This window comes from Mauremys reevesii, linkage group 4 (assembly GCF_016161935.1).
Source record: "Mauremys reevesii isolate NIE-2019 linkage group 4, ASM1616193v1, whole genome shotgun sequence".
Lineage (NCBI taxonomy): Eukaryota > Metazoa > Chordata > Testudines > Geoemydidae > Mauremys > Mauremys reevesii.
In genome coordinates, this window is record NC_052626.1 from 70,809,734 (window position 1) to 70,821,240 (window position 11,507).

The 11,507-nt window shown below is 47.7% G+C and overlaps 1 pseudogene; it reads left to right on the forward strand.

Moving 5' to 3' along the window:
- Positions 1–1,073: 1,073 nt before the first annotated feature.
- Positions 1,074–11,227, forward strand: LOC120403492 (annotated as a pseudogene).
- The last annotated feature ends 280 nt before the right edge of the window (positions 11,228–11,507 follow it).

Sequence of the window (11,507 nt, forward strand, 5' to 3'; positions counted from 1 at the left end):
TGGAGTTTAATGTACTCTTTTTTTAAAAAGTGTGTTAAAAATTCTTCCCAAAACTCCCTTCCCTTTAAGTTGCTCAGTGTTAACGCTCTGATGTCCAGCTCTCTTCATATAGTTTTCTCTGTCATTGCATGGGAGCAGGGCACCCTACCCTACACAGCTGCAAAATGGATACGACTTCAACCCTTTGCCCTGCAGCCTTTGGAGGATTTGCTGGAGGCAAAGGGCTGTTCTAGAGAGAGTCCCTAAGTCTCTGTATCAGGTCTGGTGCCCCCAAGGCCTCTCTGTTCCCTGGCAGCATGACACATACAGTACAGCATAGAAGGAAACAAGTAGGGCTGAGATTGGGGTCTGAGATGCCCAGCTGCCATGAAATGAATGGGAACTGTGCTTTTAGATCCTCTGTGTGGCTCTGCAACAACTCTTCCCCTGGTGAATTACAGAAGAAGATCCTCGGAGCACATTTTCAAAAGCCCCAGTTGACTTTAGAGTCAAAGTCCCATATGCAAAGGAGACTTGGGCCCGAATCCCCAAATGCTTTTGGGTGTTGTGCTGCTCAGCATTGCAGTGCCTAACATTTAGGTGCCTAGAAAATCACTAAGGACATTAGAACAGCTGAACTGGGTCAGACCAATGGTCCATGTAGCCCAGTATCATGTCTTCTGATAGTGACCAATGCCCGGTTCCCCGGAGGGAATGAACAACAGAACATGGCAATTATCAAAGGATTCATCCTCTGTTGGCCAGTCCCAGCATCTGGCAATCAGACAAGCTCTTACGGTTGCCAGCCTGTAATTGCTAGGGTTTCCTCTGGATCCTTTTTAAAAAACTGGCTTTCCAAGAGCTATCCTCCAGTCATCTGGTACAGTTTGGAACAAAAAATCCTGAATTAGGCATTTGGGGGCTAGCTGGGGAGACATCTAATCTAGCCCTTGGGAGATGCTGATGAGGGGGTATGTCCTAAGCCCCACCCCTCCCAGAGTTTGGTGTAGGAATGCGCCTGTCTCTGGGATCCATGCCTGGGAATCCCTCTCCTGGAGTTTGGCAGTTTAGGTACCTAAGCTGTTTCATGCAGGATGGAGTTCTGCGCCAATGTCCACAACATGGTCAAGGAAGAGGTTGCAGACTTTCTCCATGACCATTAGCCTGGGGGTAGGGCACTCATCTTGTATGTGGGAGACTCCAGTTTAAGTTTTCCTTCTGCCTGATGAGAAGAGATTTGAACAGGAATCTCGCACCTCTCAAGAGGCAATTGAGACATTGCCATGAGCACTGTCTTGGGGCAACTTGAGCCGGAGATAGAAAGTCAATGGTAGTTGAGAACCTAACTCCAGGAGGCTTCTTTGAAAATCCCAGCTTCAGATAACAAAATTGGCGCTGCAGTGTATCTAAATTGCACTGAGGACAGACTCCTCAGGAGGCTGAACCCCACCCCCACCCCACCCCCAAACGTTGTTTATCTTGCCTCAGGAACAAATTCACACCCAATTGAACACACTGAAGAAAGAGAGAGAAGAACTTCTGGAGTGGAAACGGGAGGGAGAGACGCAAAGCCAGGAATATCTGGTAGGTGCCCATTGTCATGGTCCAGCGGTTCCATAAGTCAAGGTTGATATTTCTCTCTGTGCGGAGAGTATCAGCCCTTGTCTATACACAGCACTGCTTTGATTTTAGCTATGGCTACATCTACACGGCACAGCTCTGGGGGCGACCTGCAGGGTAGGTGTAGCTACACAGCACAGTGAGAAACAGGCTGTGTCCATGCTGTGGTGTGTAGCTGCAAGTGTGAATAAAAGACTCCAGCAGGGGGAGGCAGCAGAGCTACCGGAGCCTTTCTCCACTTCTGGAGCCTTTACCTGTGGTAGGGAAAGGCTCTGGCGGCGTGGGGGGGCAGCGGAACACTATACTGCTAAAAATAGCAGTGTAGATGGGGAAGGCCCTGCTTGAGTGGGTATAGACCCATGTCCGTAGGGTTTATACCCAGAGGGTTCAGACATATTGCGACTCTACTTGCTTAAGCAATGCCTCGCCATCTACATTGCTATTTATGCCCATGTTAGCAGGGGCATATAGTGTACATCCTCTACATTTGTGTAGTACAAATGTACCTCAAATCACTTTTTAAAGTAATGTCTTTATACTGGTGTAAACCCCTGACATGCAGACATTTAAACCTAATTTAATTTGACCCTAGTGTGGTGTGTGGGATTCACCTTGTCCAGATAAACAGAGCTAAAAGGTGCTAACTAGGAGCAAGGTTGAAGTTAATTCAGGGTTAGCTAGACTGCAGGGGTTGGCAACCTTTCAGGAGTGGTGTGCCGAGTCTTCATTTATTCACTCTAATTTTAAGGTTTCGCCAGTAATACGAAAGGTTAGTAAGGTGCCAGTAATACATTTTAACCTTTTTAGAAGGTCTCTTTTTCTAGAAGTCTGTAATATATAACTAAACTATTGTTGTATGTAAAGTAAATAAGGTGTTTAGAAGTTTCATTTAAAATTAAATTAAAATGCAGAGCCCCCCAGCCCAGTGGCCAGGACCTGAGCAGCATGAGTGCCTACCTCTGCTGTAATGTATTGGATAACTCCCAGATAACCTCAGGTGCTTTGCCTCTTGTCCACACACCTTTACAGGGTGTGATCATCTTTGTCTTTGTTTATCATCCCTCTGGTCTGATTCCTCCACTGGCTTCCATTTCGACTCTAAGCACTGATCTTATTCCCCACACGTCAGTGGGTCCAAATCCAGCTACAAACAGTAATTTGAGGGGAGATTGTTTTCAAAGGCACGTATGGTGATTAGGTGCCTAATTCACATTGACTGTCAATAGGACTTAGGTTCCCAGTGGCTGTTTTGTATCTCAGAAATCCTCCCCCTGAATCTCCATCTATAACCACCAGAAACGACTGCTTTCCTCTGGGACAATGTAACGTACAAAATGCTGGATGAAACATGTAAGAGTTGGAGAAAAAGCATTTTGCACAGTATGTTGTACCTGGCGTTTTGTGTAGATAACCAGCAGAACTTTCCTTCAGTCGTCTCCACAACTCTCTGCCAATGTATTCCTGATATGGAGTCAGACCCCCCCTTCTAACCTTTCTGCTATTGGAAGACTCTAGATGATCAGCAGAATATACTAAGCCACCCTGACCTGAAGACTCATCATTTTAGAGATATTGGGTGCCATTTTTGAAAATGCCTAAGTGATTTTGGAGCCTAAGGTTTACAATTTCGCAAGTGGTTAAGGGCCAGATTCTCGCAGGTATTTAGGACCTTAAATGCAGAGAGAGGCCTAGTGAGATTTTCAAAAGCAACTAAGTAGCACCTAACGTCTTCTGTAATCAAAGGAAATTAGGCACCTAAGTGATACTGAAAATCCCTCTAGGGGCTTATATGCATCTTTGGACATCTAAATAGCTTTTAAAAGCAGCTCCTTATACATTTTAATTAAATGGGTTTCAGCTCTAAATGATTTTTCTGTTTCTGAAAATTTACCCTAAGTTCTATTTTCAAAAGTCACTTTCAAAGAATCTTAGGCTTCTAAGCACCAGAAGTAACTTTTGAAAATAGGAATTGGACTCCTAAGTCACCAAGGCGCTTTCAAACATGTTATTCATTCAGGCCAGCTGAATCTTCTCTCTAGTAACTATCAGGCATATTCTCCTGAAATCTCATTAGTATGCTCGTAGTAGGGTGAAATGAAAAGAGGGCTCGAAGAACTGTTTCCAGACTCTCCCCATCTCCCTGAGAGGCTGTTCACCTTTCTCATTTCTGAAAACCGGACGCTGAGCGCTGGAACCTGCCCCGTCCCAGGCTCTGCCTCTTTCCCTCCAGGCAGGGGCAGCTCTACCTTTTGGCCGCCTCTAAGCAGTCATGCGCGGAGGCGCCCGGAGCCGCTGGAGCAGCGGACCTCCCGCAGGCATGACTGCAGAGGACCGCTGGTCCCGTGTGGCTCGGCTGGACCTCCCGCTGCCGCGGACGGTTCGCGGGTCCGCGGCTCGCTTGAGCTGCCGCAGTCATGCCTGCGGAGGTCCAGCCGAGCCGCGGGACGAGTGCCCCCTCCGCAGTCATGCCTGCGGCAGGTCCAGTCGCCCTGGGGCCCGTGACCTCCCACAGGCATGACTGCGGCAGGTCCGCCGCCTAGCCTGCCACCCCCCCGGCTGCAGGGGACGGGCTGCTGGGGCCCCGCTGGGCCCCAGCCTTTTGCCGCCCCCTAGATTTTGCCGCCCTAGGCACCAGCTGGTTTTGCTGGTGCCTAGAGCCGCCCCTGCCTCCAGGCCTCGCCCCACTCCTCTTCCCGGCTCACTGTCACTTGCTGCTCTCTCAACCTCCTCCCCTGCCAGCTGAGCGGGCTCTAGGGTGTGGAGGTGATTGGGGCAGGGAGAGCCACACTCCAGGGTAGAAGGGTGTTTGGGGCAGGACAGGGGAGCTGCCGATACTTTTCTCCCCGCAGAGCCATCCCTGAGTGCTCCTCCAGGCTCCCAGCAGCAGCTGCTGCTCTTCCCACCACCTGGTGGTGGAAGCCAGTTACTGTGGGGAACCGGACTTGTACTGCCAGGTTCCTTTTCAACTGGACTTCCTGGTCGAAATTTGGACATCTGGCAACCCTAGTGCCTGACTGTCCTTTCCTGTTTGTCCCTTCACAGGGAAAGATAGAAGCTGAGAGGCAGAAGATTGTGTCTGAATTTGAGCAACTGCGGCAATTCCTGGAGGAACAAGAGCGACTCCTGCTGGCCCGGCTGGAAGAATTGGACAAGGAAATTGTGAAGCTACAGGATGAAAATGTCACCAAACTGTCTGAGGAGATTTCCCGACTCAGTGACTTGATCAGTGAGATAGAAGAGAAGTGTCAGCAGCCAACAAGACAATTCCTGCAGGTGAGACAATTAGAGACACCCAGATCCCTGCCCAAGGAAGGGAGAGATTCTGAGTGATTAACTTTGGCATTTACTAAGTTCTTGGAGAGCTTCCACTCCACAATGGAGACTGTCAGCGTGTCCGTTAGCAAAGCGAGGGAAAACAACATTTGACATTTCTAATATTTCCAGTGTGGAAACGGTTTTGCTGTTTTAAAGGCAGATGTCGCAGGCCTTTTTGATACATCATACATAAGCCCCTTTGTTTTCATTTTAAAGCAATTTTTACCAAAAAAATTCCCGGGTTTTACAAGAAGTAGCAGTCAATTTTTTCTGATTTTCATCCTACTTTTGTATCCTTCAAATATATATAAAACATACAATACGTTGCATGAGATCTCTGTATTCCGATAATACATTAGTTAGTGTGTATATACAAAGCTGCCTGCTGAAGTAAGAGCGTATTGTTCTAGAACAGGGGTGGGCAAACTTTATGGCCCGAGGCCCACATTGGGGTTGCAAAATTATATGGAGGGCTGGGTAGGGAAGGCTGTGCCTCCCAAACAGCCTGGCCTGCACCCCTATCCACCTCCTCACACTTCCTGCACCCTGACTGCCACCCTGAGAACATCCAACCCTCCCTGCTCCTTGTCCCCTGACCACCACACCCACCCTGGTATCCCCCACCCATAACTGCCCCTCGGAACTCCACCCCCTATCCAACCCCACTGCTCCCAGTCCCCTGACTGCCCTGACCCCATCCACATCCCCGCCCCCTGACCACATGCCTATCCAACCCCCTTTCCCCATCCCCTGACCCCTATCTACAGCCCTGGCCCCTGACAGGCCCCCCGGGACGCCAACGCTTATCCAACCCCCCACCCGTTTCTTGACCATCCCCCAGAACCTCCACCCCTTATCCAACCCCTCCCTGCCCCCTGTCCCCCACAACCTTCCACCCCTTATCCAACCGCTCCTTCCTAGCCCCCTTACCAGGCCACTCAGAGCAGCATGTCTGGCAGCTGCGCCACTCAGCCAGAGACAGACATGCTGCCCTGCTACTCGGCAGGAGCGCACAACTCTGCCACCCAGAGCGCTGCCCGTGTGGCGGCAGGGGATGGGGGACAGCAGGAGAGGGGCCAGGGGCTCAGGGGCCAGATGTGGCCCATGGGCTATAGTTTGCCCACCTCTCGTCTACAAGATACACACAATAACCAACAGGCAGGCACACAAGCTCTGAAGTTTGTGTGCATCTGGACGTACTGATGAATCTCACCCACCACAAACACATTTCAAACTCTTAGCAGACAGGGTTAAAGATTTGACACACTAAAATGGGAAGAAAATGAAAATCTGTATCAGAATACGTTTCAGAACACAAGGAAGTATTCAAAAGGGTTAAAGAAACAAAAACAGGAGCGAAGGATGAAGTTGAGTGTATGCGCTGCAGATGGTGTGGCCCAATTATCAAATGTGAATATTTATAGGCTAATAGTTCTAAGTCTACACCAGTAAATTGTTGGTTCAAATGAAAAGTTTCATTTGAGGATTAGAGATCTATTGGTTTCTTAAACTCAGAGGGGCATTGTGTTTTGAGCTCTGTTTTAGTTCTGCAGCAAACCACAGTGATGAACGGAATTCAAAGCATTAATCTACTTAATACTTTTTTCTCCTGTCTTTCCATCCACCAAAACAAACCCTGATATTTACCCAGAAAAGTTAAGCTTTTTTGCACTGATTTTTCACCTGTTTTTGTTGTGGTAATAAACACTGATAACTTCTCAGGAAAAACTAACTAAAATAGAAACTGAAAACGAAGGGCTCTAATGATCTGGAAGCAGTAAAATGCACAACTCCAGTTTCTAGGAAGTGGGAGATCAGGAAGGCAAAGTTCTTTGCAGGGCCTGTTAAGAAACGGGAGTGAATCCAGCTTTCAGAATTGCTAACCAGAATTGCATACATGGAGAAAGGCAAACGCTGTGGACACAGCAGTTGCATGGGGAAGTCAGGGATTCATGTGTCTGATGAATCTGTCCGAGGAAGTGCCATTGGCACAGGCAGAATAGAATTCAGAAGGAGAAAACCCACAGTCGTGGTGCATGCTTAGGGGTCCCAGTCCATCGAAGTCTGTGAATGGACTTTTAAAGGTGCAACTACAAAGAACTGCATCTAGAGCTTGACTAGGGATGGCAAAGTGAGTCATCCATCTCCAGAGCAGGAGCGATCCCCAGCTTGTGGCACGTGGGACTGAACTCTTTTTTTTTTTTTTTTTTTTTCCCCCCCTCTTTCTCTCTTCTAGGACATCAGAAGCACCTGGAGCAGGTACGTAGCTCCTTCTCACTCCCCTTACGCGTCACGATGTTGGAAGGGGATTGGACCCCCGGGGTCAGATTTTGCAGGGTATTTAGACACCTGACATGTAGCTAGGCACTTGGTGGAATTTTCCAAAGCAGCTAAGCGAGTTAGGCACCTCCCATTGCAATCATTGGCAGTTGGGAGCCTAGCTGGGTTTAGATGCTTTTGAAAATCCCAGGACTGACCTTTAAAAATCAGGCCTTAAGTGACTTGCCCAAGGTCACGCAGGGAGGCTGTGGCAGAGCAGCAACCCCTTAACTACTGGAGCATCCTTTCCCTTGAGATTATGCCCTTCCCTCTGAGGGGGCAGCTTGTGGACCCCTTACTCTCTTTAACTCCCATTTGAGGCTCTAAGCATTTAAATACTCCAATGAGGAGGGCAATTGACTAACCAGTGGGAGTTAGAGGCTCACAACGAGCCCACGAGAGAGCAGCTTCTGGTAGCTCATTTTCCCAAAAGACAGAAAAGATTTAGAGATTTTTTTATTTTTTTCTCTCTAGGTGTGAGAAGGCGAAGTTCGAGAACCCAATGGCTGTGCCAGAGGACCTGAGAGAGAAAGTCGGCGTCTCTTCCGAAAGAAATGTTTGTCTGCAGAAGGCTCTAAAGAAATTCAAAGGTAACTTAACCGTTATCTGGGTTCATGCTACGGTGATGGTACACTGAGATGTGCCTCTGACTGTGGAAGGAGATGGACTCTGGCCTATTAGTTCTCAGCTCATCCCAGCTAGACGTCTTTGTGGGTGGGATGGGGAGGGCTCAGGACTGATACCATTCTCCAGGCCTCCACTTGGGTTGGGTCTGAGACAATCCTCAGTGTCAAAATGGGTCACTCGGAATTTCAGACACACAATCACCAGATGTTATAGACAATGTTGAAGTTAATCTCCCTGTCTGGGATTTTCCAAGGGAACTAAGGGATTTAGGCACCTATCTCTCTCTGATCATCCATGCGGAGTTGGTCACCACATGGCCTCAGCCCTTTTGAAAATCCCAGAGTCTGTACCTCAAGTTCCTCCATCTTTCAAAAGGAGGAAATAACAACCAACCTACCTTGTTGTGCTAATTAGCGAATGCCGCCCAGTGCTTTGAGATCCTTGGAGGTAGGCGGGAGATGGAGAGGTGCAAGATATTATATTTTGGACAATGATTTCGCTTTAGTTTGGTTTCATTGGAAAGGTCTCCCATTCCAGTCTGCCTCTCGTGCTGGCTTAGGCCCTATATATGAACTTACCCAAAAGAGCCAGGCCATGGAGTAGGAGGAGCTCCCTTCTAACCTATAGATCTGTGATTAGGATACTCACCTGGGTTGTGGGAACTCCCCAGGCCCCAAGAGGGGAAGAACGGATTTCAACAGGGGTCTGATGTGGGCCTCCTTCTATCTCCCATGTTGAATCTGATCCACTGTGTATAAAATATTGAGCAGGGGGACAGGCTCCTGGGTCTCCCACCTCCCAGATAGATGCTCTAGCCACCTGGCTACAGAGGCATTCTCATGAGTTTTCTCTCTCTCTGGCCCAATGAATATTGATTATCCCCAGTGGAACATCTCCTACAGGAGAGCATGAGGGCACCCATGCAAAGGGAGGCACCTACCGTGCTACCCAGCCTCAATCGCCGAACACCTTGAGACGGCCGGGGCCTAGCACAACCCCTCACTGTGGTACTTCCCACTGGCTGGCATAAGCAGGAGTCACCTAGCATGCTGGCTTTTGTGAATCCCATCCCAAGGCGCATCTCTGTCCCCGTTCATGGTACAGGGAGCCTGACTCAGGCTTTATGAATCACAGTGACTGTCCGAGTGCCTAAATGTTGGATGTTGTGATGCTGAGTGTCACCTCGCCTGTTTGTATGTGAATCCAGCCAGCCCTAAGTTTTTCATGAGGCTATTTTCCTACCACAAAGGGGGAAATCACCTCTCCTCTGCTCTTTTCTTTCTCCAGAGACCCTGCCCTGTCAACTGAGCTTTCCAATCTCAAAGGCAGAGAAAGAGGATAAGTTTCCATGAGGATATTTTCCTACAATTATTAATTAAAATCTCAGGATTAATTTTTAGAAAAAGCTTCTGAAGGCTTTTAACTAGAGTTGTTCAGCCTGCGTCCTCGCTGCAAAGTGGGCAGGTCACGAGCCCGAGTGAAAGTAGAACCCGGCTGTACCTCAGCTCCCCATCCAAGCCAACTGGCCTGGCTGGAAAGGGCCACTGAACTCAGGTGAGGGGTCTGTCTGGACAGGAAGGGCATCAGGGTTAGCAGCTATGTAAGAGCCTGCGTTACCTCTGCAGTGAGGACAGACCATAACACTCTCCTCCTGTGTCTCTCTCCCCTCTTGCAGTGCAGAACACTCTGGATGGCAGCTCCCAGGAGCATTTCTGTGATCCAACCCATCACAGCCAGATCTGGATGGAATGTGCCATGACTATCTCTGTTCCTGCTTCCCCTGTCAGCTCAGAACTCCAGCACCCTGTCTTGCTGAGCCAGACACTCCTGTATGATTCAGCAGAGACCCAGTGTCTGAATTACTCATCCCAACACTACAGATTTACCTGAAAGCAGCTAGCAGAAGTGTGCTTGTCTTTAACGCTCAGATGCCCAACTCCCAATGGGGTCTAAACCCAAATAAATCCGGTTTTACCCTCTATAAAGCTTATACAGGGTAAACTTATAAATTGTTCACCCTCTATAACATTGATAGAGAGAGATGCACAGTTGTTTGCTCCCCCAGGTATTAATACATACTCTGAGTTAACTAACAAGTAAAAAGTGATTTTATTAAATACAGAAAGTAGGATTTAAGTGGTTCCAAGTAGTTACAGACAGAACAAAGTAAGTCACCAAGCAAAATAAAATGTGCAAATCTATGTCTCATCAAACACCAAATACAAATAAACTCACTCTCAGAGATGCTTCAGTAAGTTTTTTCCTCAGACTGGACACTTTCCAGACCTGGGCACAATTCTATCCCCTCGTACAGCCCTTGTTCCAGCTCAGGTAGTAGCTTGAGGATTTCTCATGATGGCTGCCTCCCTTTGTTCTGTTCCACCCACTTATATATCTTTTGCACAAGGCGGGAATCCTTTGTCCCTCTGGGTTTCCACCCCCCATCACTGGAAAAGCACCAGGTTAAAGATGGAATCCAGTTCGGGTGACATGATCACATGTCACTGTAAGACTTCATTACCCACTTGCCAGCACACAGGTATGCAGGCAGACTCACAGGTAACACAGAGCCATCTGCAGACAATGGTCCTGGTTAATGGGAGTCATCAAGATTCCAAACCACCATTAATGGCCCCCACTTTGCATAATTACACTAGGCCCTCAGAGTTATATTTCATATTGCTAGTCCCAGATACAAGAGTGGTACATTTATACAAATAGGATGATCACACTCAGTAGATTATAAGCTTTGTAATGATCCTCATAAGAGACCTTTGCATGAAGCATATTCCAGTTATATTATATTCACTTATTACCATATTTTTATAAAACCATATAGACTGCACAATGTCACACTGGCAATTCCCTGCCCCATCATGTCCACAGATGAGAGTGTGATATAAAAATACCAACACAGAGAATTTCTGGAGAAACAGAACAGGTTTTACCCTGCTGCCTGTGTGCTGGGCTATACGGGCTTCACCTCAGGGAGATGTTACTGGCCAGTGCAGGTGGGGAACAAACATCTTTGGGTTTTGGGCATTGCCAAAGAGTCTGTGATACGTGAGGGAGCGATAAGCCGTACACCAGAGGGGGGGATCTGGGCTTTGCAGAGTACAGGGAATGAGTACTGGGCCCTCACTTCCCTTATGACTAATCTGGACCTACCTCATAGCCCCAGTAACATTGGAGTTTATCTGGATTATGAAGGGGAGAAAGTTACATTTATGACATTACATCTTCTGGCAGAGAGCCAATCTTTACTTTCACATCCTCTTTTACTGGGAAGATCGTCCCCTTCTTTGGGAGCCGGCGTGTCGATTATTGGAAACAATTTGTGGTTTATCCCTATGATCTATTTGATTAAAACCGTGACAGAGGTGTGGGTATCACTCTCAATATGAGATATCTAAAGTAGAGCAAAGATGTGGGAAATAGATAAATTATGGCTATCACACATTGCCAGCCTTAAGCATATGAAAATGATGTGTCAGGCTCCCAAAATCATGTTTGTCTTGATCTTTTGTAATATTAAGTTATTTTTTTCTGGTTTCTGAGCTTTCTGGATGTACTTGTTTCCAGTCTTCAAACTTTTCTACACAAACATGAAGGCTGGAAATGTATCTGTAATATAATCTGATCTCCCT